The following is a 20,281-nucleotide window of genomic DNA, read 5'->3' on the forward strand; positions in this document are numbered from 1 at the left end:
TCATTGATTAGGGTAGGAAACATTCTGATTTGGTTGAAAAAGAAGTTTATGCATATATATCTTTTAAATAGGGACAGGTTTGGCCTGATTCCTGATATATGAATTAGTTTCTCTTTCCACAGTAAAGGGAATAAATAAGAATCAATATAAAATTTTGTAAATTTTTGAAAAAAAAAATGTATACTTTTATTCACTATTAACGAAAATCTCCTGCTGTTAGGATACTTTTATAGGTCAGTTTCTTTCTCAATATTGCTGTCGGTTGATGAATGACTATTAGAATTTTGTAAAAGTCTAATAATATGAACTTGATTTGAGTGTTTCGGAAATAAAATTGTTCAGGATTTAACTTTTTACAGTTGTGACATAGTAGAAAGCATTATCTAAAAATTCAAAATACCAAAAGAGAGAATGTTCAAGTGGAAATTAGATTGTGCTAAAATTGTATAACACTTTCAGTAATCAGTTACAATATTATCTTCAACCCAAGCTTACAAAATTATATGTTTAAACTGTAAGTATTTATTTTAATTCAAAGAACGATTTGAGGACTTTATGACTGCTTCGTCTAATTTTATTTATATTCATTCATCTTTGTTGCAATCACCATAATTAAGAGGTTATCGATGCTATACAAGACCAATATTATCCCCTCACCTTTTTTAATACTAGTCATTTGAGTATTTTAATACAATCCACTGAGTAATGACAGTTCAAACAATATTCAAACTTCACTGAATTTATATTGAATATCCATCGTTCGACACTGAAGAAAAGAAGTAAAATGAAGAAAGAAATTGAAAAATAGGCGTACAAAAAATTTCTTTTCGATCATCCTGTTTTCTACATGAACGATCATTTAATATAAGAAACCTTAATATCATTTTTGCTCATCAATGTAAAATGATAAATGATTCATTAACTGATGAATGCTTGCAGTCTTAAACTATGTCATAACAAAGAACCTATTAAAATTTACGTCATCATGTTGTCTCAATGAAAAAAAACATAGATAAGATATAAATCCGGTAAGTGATAATTACACTTCTATTATTTACGCATGATAGTATAAACTAATACTGAAAAGTATTTTATAATGAAAAAAAAAGATCTTCTCCATAATAAATCCATAGATCTGTATTAAAAACTATTATCATCATGTCCACATTGGATAAATATCAGAAAAAAAAGAATAATGGAACACTTAATAAGAATTTCAAGTACTTATATTTAAAGATGTATTTCATTGTGGAATGACATCATGTGGAAAACCAACACTATTCAAAGAGAATCAAAAAGTCATTTAGACTGAATTCAAGTTTCCATAACAACATTTCTTCACATTATCTTATGTGATTTCTAATCAAAGACCTATAGAATTCTCTTTGACGATTATACATAAATTAACAACTTTGTTGTTGGCCTAGATTTTGAAAATTTTTACTCTTATAAATTCATGAAATTCTGTAACTATAATCCAGCAATATCATTTCATAATTGTTTCATTTCTTACTTGCTTATCAATGTGAAAGTAGTAACTTAAAGAATACTAACAAAAAATCAATCTTTTCATTGATCACATCATGACAACATTACTTGCTTACTCACATACACCTGTTACCGCTCATGGAGGAGCATAGATCACCCACAAATATTCCCAATCTAACTCTGTCCTGGGCAATACTTTCCAGTTTTTCCCAGTTATTATTCATCCTTTTGAGTCGTGACAACATTTCATTTAGAAATTTTGGGTAACTTTACTCATATTTTCTTTTAACTAAATAAAAAGAACAAATGAAAAATAGCCTTGCAATAAATAAGTATTTTAAACACTTAGTTACAATGAGTTAGTAGATAAGTATAATTCGAAAAAAATATTTATTACAGCCTTTGTTTGACACTTTTTTCAGCCGTTTATACTCACACACACACACACATGTATCTCATGTTTTTGTGGATAAGTCATAAAAGAAACATTGAAGAATAGCCTTACAGGCCAAAGTCATTATTTTTATTGAATAGTATTTGTAAATACCTGTAAAATGTTTGTTTCACATAGTTTTCAGTTATGATTATTTATATTATGAGAAAGTTTGCAGATAATATACAAATAAGTCTACGTAACATCATATATACATATATTTATATATACCATAAAAAAAAGATGATTTATTAGATAAGCCCACAGTTTATTTGTAAACATTATCTTATGAAAAGATAGATTATTGAAGATTAAAAATAGGGGAATTAGTAAAACAAAGGATAGGTATAAATAGTGTTATATCCTGAAGAGAATTATGAATGGTACATTATGAGAACTACTTATGGACAAATATTATACGTATATTCTTACTGTATAACTATATAGTGGCTAGATTATGTATATCTATACTCTTTTTATTACAAACTTTACTTTGACCTATAAAGTACTATTATGCGAATTACCATTTTTGAGTTCTGTCCAGTCTAGTAATTACAGTCTCCCGCATCCACAGTCACTTATAGCTAGATCTTGTACAAATGTTGTTTCTATTTTATGGTACGATGTGATCTGTTTGGTTTGTATATAAACCCAGTATGTTTGAAATACCTGTTTCATATCGCGGAAGATGAGATTGGTGTCCTGGATCTAACAGGAAGGGGTAGGTAAGAAGCATGACCGATAAGAACTCTAGACTGCTCGTACGAGTCTTATTTTTCATTGGTCCTGTCGATAATTCACTGTTCTCTAATTGGCAGTATCATTAGATTATATATTAATAGGGCACAAAGCAACAAGTTATAACAAACAGTATAACAGAGCGTTTAACATTAGGTGATGATGATAATAAAATGAAGAAAAATGATGCTTTATATGCTAACTTCTTGCATGCCACACTAGAGTTTCTACAATTATCAACTCTCTATAGATAAAGGACTTGAATATGCAGTATTGAATGTGTTAGTGTGGATCAAATAATAAATTAACAAAATCAAGAACTAAGATTAGTCCATGAATTATATGTTCTTACATATTGTCTTAAGCAAATTAATGATTTAAATATGATCACAAATAAAAATTGTTTAGCTTAATTTTCCATTTGCAAATTACAAAGACTTTTTTTTCACTATAAATCATATTTTCCATTCTGAAGAATATGAATAAATAGTGTACGTTTAGAGAATCATTTTTATGACTGTTTATTTCATAAATCAGTATCCAATTCAATGTGTTTGAACTTTAAAAACAAAACCCGTTTAGTTTCAGAGCAATAAAAAAGTAGAAAAAACTATACGGATGGATAAGTTAACGAGAAGCATATATTTCAATCGCTCCAGATTAAGTTCTTGATTTCTGTATCTTAATTGATGGCCAAAGCGAATAATTACGCCTAAGGTAGTTAAGTTTTCAGGATATAGAATATGATTCTAAGAATATTCGAAAAATATCATTGCTGTAATTTCAAAATGTTGTAATACCTAGTCGAAATATATATATAAAAAAACACGACTTACTGCAAAACACGACTTACTAATTTTCACACCGAAATTTTTATCAAATGTCACGAGGATACTGAGTAGGTTGTTCATATTTACATGAACAAAATGTAATCAAAGTGGTTACTAATGGTTACTAGAATATAATTGAGTAATTCATATTACAGTTATACTTCAATTCATAATAGGAATTGTTACTGACTTAATAGGTGATAATGCAGTTTACGTTGCAGAAAATACTAAATAGCTTATTTTGTTGCTTACAAGATCCACAGTTTAACTCTATTTTTAACTGCTTTAAAAATGAGGGACTATAATCAGTAAACAAAGCCTCAACTTCTATAATTCGGCACATATAAATCGTTAGTAAATTATTTATCTTAAGATTTTATAGACGTTATGTTATCTGATTATACAGAGAATTTATACTTAAGAAAACATAAAGTATCATCTGTCATAAACACATTAATTATGACCAGGAAAAAGAGGTAAGACGCTTAAGAATAAGTGATTGACTAAAATGATTTTTAGTCATTTGCACAAATAATACCGTATTAGTTTTTCTACTTAGTTCAATGGATATTTTTGCTGCCTAATGTATTTTGTAATTGAAAAGGTGTCTATTTTTATATCTAGTTTTATGTTTTATACAGATTTCCTAAGAAAAATTATGTCAAATACCATAGATAACTTGAAATGTAGTCATTTTACCTGTAGTGATTTCATCGTTACGACCACAAAAACTAATCAGTACCTGATTAATTTATGCTATCTAACATAATGCAATAGCTGTTACTTACATTTGGGTAAAACTCTGATTGATTGACATAGATCCCATTTAGTGTGAAAAAAGCAGGCGCTGATTTTGTAACGCCAAACGTGATTCTTTCGATTTACCCTCTAATTTTCTCTTCAAAGGTGGTTTTTTTAATAAAGTTATTCAGATAAAAATAATTACTTGTGGTTTTTGTATGCACTAACTCTTCTTTATATGGAACTCAGTTATGTTTGCGTAAACTATTGTTCATCTGAAAAATAATCTTCAAAAAACCACATTTGTAGCTAATTAGATAAGTTCAGTTTCATATTCAGTTTAAGACTTCAGATTGTATATACTTGAAATGTAAAGTAGCTAATGAGCATTTAAGGCAGTATAATGTCAAGGGAATAATATCCATATTAACATGTTCTGTTCAGTAAACTGCTTGAAAAGTTTCATAAGTATAATTAGTGTCTATACTTATATTTATATACACTTTAACTAATAAATACATCCTTTTATAGAGGGTAAGCTAATTCGGTGACCAACAAAAGAGCCGTATTTTGAAATAAAACTACAATGTTAAAACAAATAAATCTGATTTTGATTTTTCCACACAAATGTTTGAGTTAACAAAACAAAACTTAAAATGTTATATACTCATAACTGTACTCATCAAAATTATGACGGCTAGTAGTATCTTCCGTCTGTTTTGAAACAAAAGACCAACAGGCAAAGTGAAAGTTATAATGTTCTATAATGCTATCTTTGTCAACGGTTAGATATAATATTTTCTTTATTCCATAGATATCCGATGACAAAATTCCTGTTTCCTATAGATCTTATTCGTTATGTTATAGTATAAATAATTTTTAATAACATTTGAACAGGCAGTCTTCTTTTAAGAAATTTAAAGTAATTAGTCCCTTTGATAAATTTTGATCAGATTGTTTTAAATGTATTGCGCTAATCATATCACATAATTCCGATAATCTTCGTCTTCTTATTACACTATCGAAACATTTGAACAATTTAGATTGGGTATTAATAAATATTGGATGTTGTAATGCAAATTAACAAGTATGTCATCAATGTTCTATTGAATTTTTTAGACTTTATTTTTGGCCTATACAAGATTATTTACCTCTGGTATCAATTTACACTGATGAATGATATTCCCCTGAACAATCTACTGTTTATGAATGCATATTCAATCATAAACTGGTTATCGATTGTTTCGCTACGCAATAATACGTACCTGATTACATATTCATTTGAATTCTCACCTTATATTTACGTCAATTAACTTCGTTATTCAAAACAATGTATAGAATTATTATTATTATTATTATTATTATTATTATTATTATTATTATTTAAAAGGATACGTACACATCTATAATAACATTCGAAAATATCACATGTTAATTTCCTTATTATTTTTTTCCAAATGTTGAAACAAACAAGTTAGGCAATCAATATTTTTACGATGATTACCCGAAACAATTGAACATTGTAAGCATAAGTAGATTGACATTCAAATAAAAGTTAATTAACTTATAGGTTATTTAATTACTTGAAGGGGAACAAGCAAAAACAAAAAAACAAACAATAAATAATAAAACATGTTTTAATAATTACTAATCGATTGTCTTTAAAATTTAATTAAAACTCTTTGATATCTTATATACAAAGTAAATGAATAAGTTTGTTAAACGATTCCCCTACTTTTTGATGTATCAAGCTTAATGGCTTTCAATAATTTTAATGAAGACCATTTTGTTTTTGTTAAATATGGTGAAAGTAAACACATAAGATTGTTTTTATAAACAAGTGGTATTCCATTTATTCAGTAACACTATTAGAATCAAGTCCACCAACTATGTGTAGTTAGCTTAGATTAGTAAGTATTATAAATAGTTTGTAGGAACGCATTGCTTCTATTATGGTGAGTGAAAAAGAACGATAAACATTAGTTTATGATCAATCTTAGTTGGCATATGTTCGTGCTGTAAGGAAGTTGTTTAGAACAAATTAACTGTGGCTAGCAGTGCGATGTAAGAAGCGAGTGTCGTTCTTTTTATGTCTTTGAATTAGTTTAGTATAACGTGGGTCATAGACTCTGATCAAGATTTATTTTCTCTTATTTGTAGGCTCGTCCAGTTGATGGGCCTTCGATGCTTCAAATATATGACTGATTTATTTAGCTTCGGTAGTTCTAACTAATTACTGAGTTACCTTAGCGTATCGCTGCTAGCGTTTTTTCTTAAAATCATTGAGTTAAAATTTCGTAATCCCCGTTTTCAGTCAATCCGGTTATGATATGATTCGACTTTGGTTCAGTGCTATTGCTGAAGTTCCACCTTAATTCCGATATGATTTCCCACAGTTTAATGACTAACATCAGTCTGTGAGAAAAACTAACTTCAAGTTATACACTGTTTCTAATAAACCGATTATCGTAATTAAAATACAAAGTTTACTTTATCATCCGAGTTTTGTGCAAATTGAGATTTTAATGCTTTTTCAGGAAAATTTACTGAATATAAACCAATAATAGTTCTTAATAGGGAAAAATGGTTTATTATATAAAGCATCTTTTTACCATTATCTAATTTACATTTTGCACTGTAAATTCACAATATTTGACACTGTACAGTCATATGTTTCTATAGCGTACCTATTACTTAACCAACTCTTCCTAATATGTCTAGTAATTTGTATTATAATTCACTAGAATCTTTCTATTTCATCCGATTTGTCATCTTTTCTCTGAAAGATTTGTTAGGACATTTTTTACATCAAGTTTTCTTTTAAAAGAAAACTATTTTTTGTGCATTACCGTCTAAAAATGTCAGTAGTTGTGTCTCGCCATTCTTAATTATTTTGTTCTTTATTTGGAAAATATCTCTTAACTTACTTATGTAACAAAATGGTTAACCATACATATATGTGAATATGGTATAACTTTATTAATTTACTATCAAAATTTGACCTAGTCATCCCAGAAAGTAACAACTTGTTGTCTTCATCTTTCTGGAATTTTTCCAAACACATTGGTTAAATAAAAGTAAGTTTGGATATTTTTTAAAGATTTCCAGCAACATCTTGAAGCAAAGGTAAACTTTGATGTCGCTTCATTATAAATGACTTAAGTGAACTTGTAACTGTTTCTCTTATTGTTCAGACAGTAATGGTTTTCACTATACTTAAACACCAGTATAAAAAACTTTTTGAAATTAGAAGAAAAGCTACGTCGTCTTTATTTGGGACTTTTAAAAAGCGTAATTACACAACCTTATTTATGACCAAATAACTTTCATATCTCTTGACAAGCATCCTACTGTTATGGAATTACTGAGTATAATCCAGTTCAATCAGATTAGTTATATGTGTCATCGATGAGTTAGTGAATTAAATTGATTGACTCCATAACTCACGAATTCTCAGTATATATGATTACAACACATGGGCTTTGTGATAATTTCATAGGATGTGAATTTTATCACAATTTACTAGACATCTTGTCAAGGTTCAATGTTTTAATAAATTTATTTTTATTTTTGTAATTACTATCATCACCGGGACGATAAAAAAAAGAAAAAAAAGAACAATTTGATGCCTTGTTATTAACAAAATATGAAGAAACTTTCTAAACCTACAGAGAATAATAAAAGTATTTGGTAAACAGTTATACATAATTTATTTATTTTTAGCCCAGAATAAATAATATAACTTTCTAGTATAGAACTAATGTTATTTTGTTGTTTTTTTGAAAATGGTAATGATGATGTATCTTAACAGAAGCATTAGTCATTGTAAGTCACTAAGATGTTTCTTTAGTTCCAAAAAAGAAAAAAAAAAGAAAGTAGAATATGTTTACATTTGTTTTTTGCATTTTTTCCCTTGCATCCTTTAGTTGTTCACTCTTTGTTTACCATTACTTTTCTCAATAAAATACAGATTTTTTAAAAATATTTCTATAATTTAGATCATTGTAAATAAGTAGTTTAATCTAAAATTTGATTGGGGAATATAAAATTTGTCTATTGCATAACAAACAATGAGTAAATTTGAACAACTTGCATATGGTCATATATTCCTACTAATACCAATTAGGATTCTTGCTTTTTTTAACATTGAATGATGATCTTGGGGAAGTTGATGAGTAATAGTGATTATCAAAACAATTACAACTATAAATGTAAACACATTTTTGTTATTTTGTTATTATAAGTTAATGACTTAGAGAAACGTTTCATAATGCTCCAAGGAGGGGCGTAACTAAAAAAATTCAGTCATTTTGAGAGTAAAACAATAATGAATTATTATATCAGACAATGATCTTACTATAATTCTAGCTGGCTTTAACTGAAAACTCGAGAGGAAAATTTTAAAATCAGCAGCTTGAATTTGTCGTACTGGTCATGAACGATTCGGTGTTCTGTGTATTCATTGACAAGCCACTTCTTCAGAGTGACTTCAGAAGTGACTTACATTAAGTCACGGAACTTCAAGAATACAACGTTTCATAACTCTCTACCCAATGCCCAATTTATTTACAAATAATAAGTCCAACCTTGGTACTTGGTACCTATAAACTCGAAAATAGTATTATGAGTGTACAGCATTGAGAAGCGTTAGCCAATGGTAAAACTAATTATCAACTACACCTTTGCGCTTCATGTTAAGCAAATGTTTAAATAATTTCGATGATTGATAAAAAACGTGTTCAACTGTTATACTTATTCAATAATCACAATCTCTAAATTTATAATTTATTTATTTTCACGTCCTTTGTTCCGTTTTATTGTTAATTCTGTTTCATAAGATGATATTCAACTGCTTTGTCTAATCCTTTTTATAACCTTATTCTAGTGTAAATTCAGTTTTAAACCTGAAGTCACTTATCAGACGAGAAAATTTTAGTAATTTAATAGTTGGATCCGTGAGTCAATTAAAGCTAGACATTAACACTGTTGGATGATGGTTCACCGGTCTAGAAATTAAGCGTTCGCGCGCGAGACCGATAGGTCCTGAGTTCGAATCCCGATAGAGGGGTCGTGGTTGAGCACTACTGAGGAGTCCTATGCTAGGACGAAGCGGCCTTCTAGTGCTTCCAGGTTTTCTATGGTGGTCTAGCTTCAATTGACTCATGAATTCAACCACTAAACTATTAAGACCACTTAATCATATGAAAATTTTTTAGTAATTATTGTACTAACACACTAATCTAGTTGAATGACGAATACCAGTAAAATTACACAATGACTCATTTGACATGTTATGTATTACAATACTAATGATAATATTATAAATTTGATGACAGTCAATTCATAAAATGATTCAGCTATTCTCAAATTTACTTGAGGTTTCATTTTATAACAAGCCTTAAATGGAATAGACAATAGTTATTCAAACCAGACGGTAGAAATTTTGGAAAGTACTACATTTAGCACACATACATATCCTTATGTGAGTGAGTGTTATAAAGTACCCTGTATACTAAATGTAAACAATGAGTCACAGGGCGTATACATACAAATAAAACACTCCTTAAATTTTCACTCAAGTTCTTTCTAAAAAGTCGGTAGAAGAAAACTACCAAAAAATTTACGTCTATATAATAATTAGTTATCTTGTATTAAATAAATGATTTCAGCTGTTGTAGAAACCGAATTGCCAACATTTTGTATGCAAAATATCAACTACCAATAAGAACTAATAAGCACAAATTCGCAAAATACACCAATTCACTCTTCCTTGAATGTATGTTTAATTGGATAAAATGGACATAGTTGTGAGTTTTTCCATATATTAGAAAGTTTCAAAGTCATTTGAATCAAGTGTTTGATAAGAGTTCATTGTATAGATCAAAAAAATCAGTAGAGATCTAAGATCTCTGAATTATATTATTTCAGCGATTAAAGTTATTATTTATGTTAGCAGTAATTTAAACGAAAATGCTTAAACTGCTATACTCATTTTCACAAACTTCGTTCTGATGATAAACCTGAACAAAGTAAAAACAAGACTATATAGATTCATTTGTATTGGTTGTTTGAATCTTTCCACTGACATTTAGAATTGCAATTGATCACTTTGTTTTGACATATGTACAGCTTGTGAACATTGCCTCGATACTGCCTTAAGCCGCGAGCATTAAAATTAGTGATATATGTTCGCTATTAGTGGAATTCAAGATAAGCCTCATCATCTGGATGTACTTGCATCCCAGAATTGATTTTCACTCCATGACTCGAACTCAGTACTATATGCCTTAAACGTCATGAAGTTATCCAATTTGCTACTGAGTCCAGATAACTAGCGACTATATTGAAAACGAAAAAAACTCATCCTATTTTAAGGATTCTTTTCAAATACAAACAACCTAAACTTAAAAATAATAATTTAAGTTAACTCACTCAACGAAGATGAGATACTTGAAAATGAGAAAAAACAATGATGAGAAGGAGAAAACAAAAGTATGGTATATATATACGACTTATATATTGAAACCTAGTTAAACAAGGTAGGAGGGAATAGTCATAACTACTAGAAACCGTAATGAAAATACGTAATTACATACTGAATTGTTATAATCAAGACAAAATAAACTAAATCACCAAATTTTTTTCCACAATATTTGGGCGCCGAGTTAATATGAGACATTAAAGAGGAAGAATGTATTTGGATTTGGATTTACTTCAAATTCTTTCGCTGAGATTTTACAAATACATTCTTCCTCTTTAAATCACTAAATGTTTATGAATGTGAAAAAAAAAAACAAGTTAATTACATTGATTTTTACCAAGACAAATAGAGATTAAACTTTTCTTACTATGCACATAGATCAGGATAGAAATGTTTAATAACAATGTCATCTACTAAGCTTGTCCGTTATTTTGAATAAAATCTGTCGGGATATGCACCTTTTGCTCATTATCTTTTTATTATAACTATCGAACATGAAATAAACATTACCATTTTTTGAACATGTTCCAAAAAGCCTCAGAACAAGAGAAAGAAAGACTCTAAACAGTGTAATGACAAAATATCTCCGTGATGCACGATATCAGGTCGATACTTTGCAATCTTTCAAGGTGATTAGTAAGAATCAAAACTCCAGCCTTCTGAAGTTTGCTGAAGCCGTTTCTGTCAGGCATAAAAAACCTGACTTATGAGTTCAAAAGGAGATGGTTATTAATCTTCCTTACCTCGGTGACAAATATTCCTTCGTTGCGTCTTAGACATTTTTAAAACTCTTTCTTGCATTTATTACATCACTGAGTTTTATTTCAACTATCTTCCGAATTAGTGATTTTATTATATCAAATGAGCTCTACTCATTTTACTCCTATAAACGTTTAGTCATTATGTAATCACTTGTTTCTGGCTGTTTGAACTTTTGTCACAATGAATGTTGTAGAATTTCCTTTTACATAAAATACTTACTTACGCCTGTTACTCCTCGTCAAGGAGCATAGGCCGCTTACCAGCATTCTCCATCCAACCCTGTCCTGAGCACTCCTTTCCAGCTCCTTCCAGTCGTTATTCATCCTTTTCATATCTGCTTCTATTATCCGACGTAATGTGTTCTCTGGCCTTCCTCTTTTCTGCTTCCCTTCAGGATTCCAAGTTAGGGCTTGACTCGTGATGCAGTTTGACGATTTGCGTAATGTATGTCCTGTCCATTTTCATCGTCTTTTCCTAATTTCTTCTTCATCTGGAAGCTGGTTTGTCCTCTCCCACAGAAGGCTATTGCTGATGGTATCCGGCCAATGGATGTTGAGTATCTTGCGTAGACAACTGTTAATAAGTACTTGTGCCTTCTTGATGGTGGTTGTTGTAGTTCTCCAAGTTTCAGCTCCATACAGTAGAACTGCCTTGACATTCGTATTGAAGATCCTCACTTTGATAGTGGTTGAAAGTTGTTTTGAGTTCCATATGTTGTTCAATTGTAGGAATTCGGCCCTTGCTTTGCCAATCCTCGCCTTTACGTCTGCATCTGAACCTCCTTGTTCATCGATGGTGCTTCCCAGGTATGTGAAGGATTCTACATCTTCCAGAGTTTCGCCGTCAAGTGTGGTTGGGTTGCTGTTCTCCGTGTTGTAATTGAGGACCTTGGTTTTCCCCTTGTGTATACTGAGGCCTACTGATGCAGAGACTACTGCTACACTTGCTGTCTTTATCTGCATCTGTTCGTCTGTACGTGATAGGAGGGCTAGGTCATCTGCGAAGTCCAAATCGTCTAATTGGTTCTGAGCTGTCCATTGTATTCCGTGTTTTCCCTCAAATGTCGAGGTCTTCATAATCCAGTCGACCACCAGAAGAAAGGGGAAGGGAGAATATATATATATATATATATATATATATATATATATATATTTACAGTATTCGGTCTATTGAATTTATTTACACCCTTGCTATACTACACTAATGTGTCTTCAACATAACTTCCGATTCAACCGTTTCATATAAGTAATTTAAACCCATTATGTAATCATGATTTTTAAATATCACAGGTTGTAAGCAGCCGATTAGAACCAACGAAATAGAATGAATCTGTGCTATTCTGTTAGAATCTTTGTTCTTACTCTTTTCAAAATGATAAAAGGAACTATGCGTATGAAATTACCATTTTCTTTATCATTAAAACTAGTAATAGTAATATGTTTAGCAATGCAAGAAAACAAACAACCGAACACTAATTCGATTACAATGATTTTTGTCAAAATTTTATTGTTAATTACAATTGGAAATATTTGTTTATTACCTTAAAGTATATTAATGAATAAATAATTGTTCGATTTAGTTAGTAACAAATAAATACAATTATAGATTAATTATACAATACTGTTCGCTCACATAAAACGATTATTTTACGTAATTAATCATAATAGATTAATATTATTTCCCGTTTTTATTGCCAAACAATATATTATTACATTGTACAAGAACACTAATCTTTCTCTTTCTCTCTTTTGCCCCAGTGAAGTCCAACAAAACCTTTTAATAATAAAATTAAAGTGTATTTTATAGGATCAGTTAAGTATGAAATCTACTGAGTATGCATATAAAACAAGTCGTAATCACTTGATATAAATTAAAGGAATACCTCTTTTTAAAGACATTAATACAAAGAAACGAATTAACTAAAAACGAATTTACTTTGTCAATTAATTCTGTGATTTATAATATCTATCACGTCACATAAATCACCATAATCAACAACAGTCATTGTTTATTAATGACTGCTTCAATTTTAAATTACTTGATCACTATTCAGTAGCTCTATAATACAAAAAGCATAAGATTGTGTAGTTTGAGATAATGAGGTTCAATTTATTAATATATTTCTTTAAAGATAAAAATAGAGAGTTGTATCAAGCCATTTCTATTTCTTATAGACAAAACCTGTCCTTTATTCTTGAAGTAGAATTTTAGTGTTTATTATTCTATATTATATGATGTGAATTAAGGAACGTATATTTCATTCATTGAAAAACGCCAGATATGGGTAGATTCGTAAATTTACTTTCCACATATAAGAATGAAATTTATCAACTATTAATAGGATTCAAAGCAGTAGATCATGAGATTTATTCAAAGAACTTAAACATTGCACAAGTGGAAATTATGATCAGTCACCGCTTTCAACTAATTGATAAACATTCATTACAAAATTAATCATTTTGTATCATCATTATACATGCCTAATAAATATTTCTTTGAAAAGTTAAGCAATGGTTATGGGGTTGTATAACTGAGAATTTTTAAAACCTTTTCTATTGACGTTGAGAGAATGCGCTTAAATCGGGATTTATTTTGTACTGAATATCTTCAATGTCATCCCTTCTCCTACACGGTTGAACTGAAAAATATCAGTTTGCTAACTTTGACATGTGAAATGATATGAATATGAATAGAAGGCAGTTTTAAAACTGGTTCAAATGTGCTTGTTTATTGCAGGAGCTTGTATTATTTACCATTTTGACTCAATCAAAGAAATGACTATTTACTAATAATGGCGACACAGAATGAGTAGAATAAGTAAATGCATTATTCTAGTGTAACCAATAAGTGAAAAAAGTGCCATTATGTATTATTTTTCACTGTACTATCATATAGGTTCTAATACCAAGTTTGTAAACAATGGATTGTGCCTGATTATCACTACTAAAACCCAAGTATTTATAAAGTTCTTCTTATGATAAGTCGTGCGTATTTGACTCTACTATAAAACACTGTTAAATATTGTTGTACATATAAACGACTTTATGAGAGATTCACTTCATAGATTGTTAGCAGATTCGATTGTTTTGTATCTTCAAATGAATGATAATGATTTCGTTCGGAAATGAACAACTCTCGGATACAATCAATACGAAATTCAGTTGTCTGCTAAAATTCCAATTTCGTTGTCTTAAACAACAGGTTCAAGTAAATAAGGCGTATGAATTTTATCGTCATGTTAGGATGTTAATTTCAGTGTTCTAGTGGATAATACATTGATGTTCGAAACCAATAGTGCTTGGTCCAACACATATTGTCCACATCAAAATTTGAATGAAGATCATAAGCATGACCGATGTTGTGACGTCACCTAAACAGAAGTTCGTGGAGGTAAAGTCATGTACCCGTTAAGCCACTCCTTTACCTGTTGTTCTATAACAGGTGCAAATGAAATAATTTTACTTAATTATTTCTCTGCATTAGTTATTAGTTAAGAGTACTAACATAATTAATAACATGATAGTAACCAAGTACTCACTTGTGCTTTATTTATGAAATCATTCTTAGGAAATAAGTAACTTTAAATCTTTTAGTCATTTTTCTTTTAAAAATGCTTAGGTTGTTACTTAAGTAGATGAAATAGAGTTTTGAACTAATGTTCTTGCAGTTAAAAAATGCTATTTTGATTATTCGATTTGAAGATACTCCAAATTATAAACTAGCTTTGACTTTAAAGCTACTAAAAACGACAAATAACCGTATAGCTGTTTAATCGTTTTCTGAGATTTCTTGGTTATGTACAACCATAACCTCTTCAGAGATCGCACTTTGTTAGCATCTAATAATTCAGATTTGTGACTTCAATTAAGTTATCCGTATACACCGGTGTTAACTGTCTCACTCCGTAATGGTTATTTAGTGCTCTCTAGTTTACAATACTGGTCCAGCTAAAATTATTAATTGATATAGGCTTTGTTAAAATTGAATAGTCTCGACATATCATGGAACCTGATAACAGTCATAAGGCAATCAAATGAATTTAATTCACATGTCTTTTTTGTTAACTTAAGTTTTCCAAATGTATTCGTTACATTGCGTAATGAAACTATCTTTAATATTTAAAAAACTATCAGCCAGAACAACTACTAAAAGCTTGTTAAGACTTTAATTTCTAACGTCTTCATACTACAAACAGCTTATTCATGATCTCAACCATTAAAATTACCATAATATCCACAAAAACCCTTTTCTGATTATAATCACCATATGCTCACTAGTGACGGTCTCCAAGAGGTGTTTCATGGAGTTCTAGTGAGAAGCAGTGACCAGTGGAGTTCAACCGGGTCTTTTGTGAGATAGTAACTCACTGAGGATAATGGTATAGGCGACGAAACTTCGTGGATTGGTTGAAATCAAACATTAGCACCGTTGGATTCCGGCTCAGTGGTCTATTGGTTAAGCACTTGCGCGCGAGACTGATAGGTCCTGGATTCGAATATCACGAGGTGAGGTCGTGGATGAGCACTGTTGAGGAGTACCACAATAGGACGAAACGGCCATCTAGTGCTTCCAGGTTTTCAATGATGGTCTAGCTTCAATTGACTCATGATCTCAACCATTGAAATTACTATAATATCCGTAAAACCCTCCTGATGTGAATTATTCATTATTGACTAACAATCCATTTCTTTAATTTAATGATTATGCGTAAACTGAAATATATAAACTTATTACTTTGTACGTAACTGAAAAGAAAGCAACGAACCACAACGAAATCATCGTACTTTTTGACAAGATTGTCCTTGTTTAATTTAAATTTATAAAGGAAACCAATTATATGGAATGCTTTATTAATCTAATTACCTTTAGATCTTATATTCAACATTTGTATTTGAAATTTGACACAAAATTAATGCATCCTATAATCTTCTTAATGAACACATACTGATATGATTTCCAACTGGTTCATTTTAGCTTAATTAAAGCATGTATTTTACAAGTATCAGTGAGTGTTTAACTACACACTGTTTCTTTCTTATATTGTTTATCTTTTTTAAAAAAAGCATAAAATCTAATCGTTTTGGTGAAATCTAAATGACTTTTACTTTTTGTCGCAAATCAACAGACACTTACACTTCATTTACATCTCTCTTATTTTCTGTCCCAAATTTAACTTACGTCTCGGTTTTGTCACACCGCACCAATATTCATGAAAAAAAAAAGAAGTAATGAATTACTCTAAAAAAAGTCAGTAAAAATTATTTGTGCATAATGTACAGACACTTTAATTTGTTAAAGAAAAGTATACATTTTTATATTATCGGGAGAAAAAAAATTATTTCCTCAATCAACTGTTGAAAAATATTGGGTAAAATTTCAGTCTTGTTTACATCACTTTGTTCCTTTCAAAATTGTAGTTGTGTATTTTTTTGTTGTTGTTGCTTTATTTACACAAAAAGAAAAATTGTGATGTATTTATGATCAATGTAGAACGGTCGTCTAAAAGTCTACCTAAACTCTTTTTCACTAGTTTAAATAATAATGTATACATATAAGTGTATATGTTGTATTGAAAATTGACCAAGTCATAAACAGATTGAATGATAAATGGGCGACGTTAAAGTGGGTTTATCTATGTTTGTGTATATGTGTCTTTGTGTAAGAGACTCGTCGTTTTTAAGTGTGTCAGTTTCATAAAAATTAGGGAGAATCAGTGAAAATAAGAATAGTTTTTCTTTAAAATTATACTATCTTATGTACATATTCAAATAGATAGCAAAGTATTTGAATCCATTTCATTGTACACTTCCTTAAAGTATTTTAAATTAGATCATGACTCATTGTAAAATACTGATAGAGGAAACAGACAGTTACTAGTACTACAGCTTTTTAGAAAAAAAATTAAAACACTAACTTAGATCTGACTAACAAACTAATTTATCATTATTAATAGTAATCGTAGTAAGAGGTAACATAGTCATCATAACATAATTAAATGACTGGATGACATATACATTTGAATGTTAAAATCTCTGTATAACATTTGAATTTAATTAAACAGTAATTTTGGTAAAACTAATGACAGGCTTCGGAATAGAATATCAATTTCAAACTAAAGAAAATGTTGTTTCTTTTGCGAAGCCTGTATATTGTTATTTTTATCCTGTATGGATAAGATGAAAGGGATCTTTTTTTACAAATTCCTACAATAAAACGATATGTACGCTCAGTGCTTCGTGATTTTTAATAATCATCCAGCTAGTTTTAGTCTTTGACATAATTTACCATCTTTACCACAATTATTTGTCCATAAATTAACTATGCATGAAATATAATTTTGCTGGTCCATGGTAATGATAGTTCAATTTTCAAAAACGTTGATTATTACCAAGAATAGGACTTATAGCGTCTGACTATTGTTAGGCTATTATATGGATGAAAAGTGAACATACAAACACATTTAATCACACTTGTTACTTATTCAGTTCTATTTGTTATATCTTAAGTTGAAAGTGGTATTTTTTATTTATCAAGTAGCAGTTATGACAAAACAAAGTAAGAACAAACAATACGTAGATAACAAGTTTGTTTTGTAGGCAAAGAAATTAAGTAAAAAATATATAATCTCATATTACGTATCTTAAAAAAATATTCGTACATTTCAAATATTCACATAACTGAAATATATATATCTTCAAAAGAGCCACTTTTCTGTAGTTCACGGATAATTGAACATAAAATGCTATTATTCCCCAACTTCTGTTTACACACTCCTAGTTAAATGTGTGTTTTATTTATTTATTTATGTACAGATCGTCCATAAATATTTACAAGCAGAGGATACTGTGATATGTTTAACTGTTTACAGACATAAACTAAAAAGAAAAAAATACTATACCACTAATCAGTTTACCATTTAATTCAATAATCATGAAACATTTGTTAGTATTTACTCTAAACTAAAACTTTGTCGAACAAATTAATGTAGCACTAATCCAAATGTATTTTCTAAATATATAATTAGCATTATGTTTATCATTGTGTTTTCTTTTTTATTTTAATCAGGGAACGCCAAATTGCTCCTTATTACAATACAACAATATTCGGAATTACGTTCTTTTCTTTTTATAAACAATTAACATTTTTTTAAAATCGTAAATAAGAAATAATTTCTCCATTTGAAATGAATACAAACATTTCCATCCGGCTTAGACTAGTACATATGTATTGCAATTAAATAAGTTAAATAACTATCTAATTAATAGAAAAACAAAACTGACTGACAACTTCATTAAATATTTTCTTTCATCTAATTAGTCAAATTTATCTCATTTATCAAAACTAATTTGTTCTCTATTTTCTGTCCACTAATTTTCCCAAACTTATAACCGATAACTTAAATGGTATCCCCCTGCCCCCCCAAACACTGTTGTTTACTGCAAAAATAAAGTGTTTCAATATAGGATAACATTGATTATAAATATTATTTTTGTACCAAAGAAATCAATACGTCGCAAAAAATTAAGCATATCAACAATGAAATTAAATAGTGGAATGATTCTGAACGAATATTGTTTGGTAAGAATTTATCAACCGAAATAAACTTTTAAATGTGTTGTCTTCTGTGTGCCAGATAGTTTGGTCTCTATTTTCTTTTTTTGAAATATGTATTGATGATGTCGCCTAGAAAAAAAGAGAGTGAAACACCTTCAGAATTTTGCTTCTGCTCAACGAAAATTCTATTTATCAACCCAAATAAATTTAACTTTTAAATCCATTAAATTCTTCCATTGGGATTTAGATTCTTTTTTTTTAATTAGTAATTTTGTTGAAGTCTAGATTAAAAAGTAAACATATTTTTACATCACATGACTTGTAATAACCGTTTTTGGTATACAAAAGTAAAACTGATTAATATAATTTCTCAATCGTAACTCAAAAACCACAAAAAAACTTCAGTCTACTTTGAATATTTAGGACACTAAATTTCATAGAACCGCTGACTTGAAGATAGCTAGTCAATTAGCGTGGTTTGAACGTGAGTTACACATGACAATTTAGCTTTAGCCTTGAAGCTGATTAGAATAAAAACATTTCGGAAAGGCTCTGCTAGAAGTACCAAATTAAGACATGGTATTTTTAGCATGCTACACACCACTCATCTCAACAGCAGTGTTCATATAGCTTACAGCATTCAGTATCAAAATATCTATGAAGACGTAATGATGATTATACATGATAGCCATTGCTTAATTTAATTTCTGGCTTCGGTTCTATTTGATTTGTATACTTAACAATGATTCATTTTATGATATTAATCTAATCACAATTGTAATTAATACACAAAACTATTTCTCACATGCGTTTTCGGCTAACATTTCAATAAAAAATGTCCCTACTTATCATTCATGTTGAAACGTAAATAATTATGAAGTGATATTTTTTCGGTTTATTCTCACTTAAGTCACTTAATCATTTTGTTTAAATAGTAAATCTTACTAAATTTTATCACTATGGTAGTTATTAGCAAATAACTCAAAGACTATTGAAATTATCTTTTCGTAACTACTGTATTCATGTAGTTTGCCATCTGTTTTAAAGTAAAAAGTTAATGTATGGAAATATTTTTTTAAATGAACTACATAAAAAATTTAATTCAATAAAATTGGAAACAATTTAAAGACATTAATCATGTGACCAAGACAACATTTCTGTCACAGTATTTTTCCACTCCAAAACTATTATATATTTATATATATATATATATGATACTGATACACGATATGCTACGTACTAACCGTACCACTG

At 29.4% G+C, this 20,281-nt stretch overlaps 1 protein-coding gene across 2 annotated transcripts in view; it reads left to right on the forward strand.

Annotated features, from left to right (window-relative positions):
- The first annotated feature begins 205 nt into the window (after positions 1-205).
- Positions 206-20,281, forward strand: part of FBXL16_1 (F-box/LRR-repeat protein 16) — a 36,950-nt gene continuing 16,874 nt past the window's right edge. For both annotated transcript variants that reach the window (XM_051210692.1, XM_051210693.1), the window contains exon 1: positions 206-1,028. The gene's annotated coding sequence lies outside the window, so the exon portion shown is untranslated. The remainder of the gene's footprint in view (positions 1,029-20,281) is intronic.

The sequence above is a fragment of the Schistosoma haematobium genome, chromosome ZW (genome assembly GCF_000699445.3).
Source record: "Schistosoma haematobium chromosome ZW, whole genome shotgun sequence".
Lineage (NCBI taxonomy): Eukaryota > Metazoa > Platyhelminthes > Trematoda > Strigeidida > Schistosomatidae > Schistosoma > Schistosoma haematobium.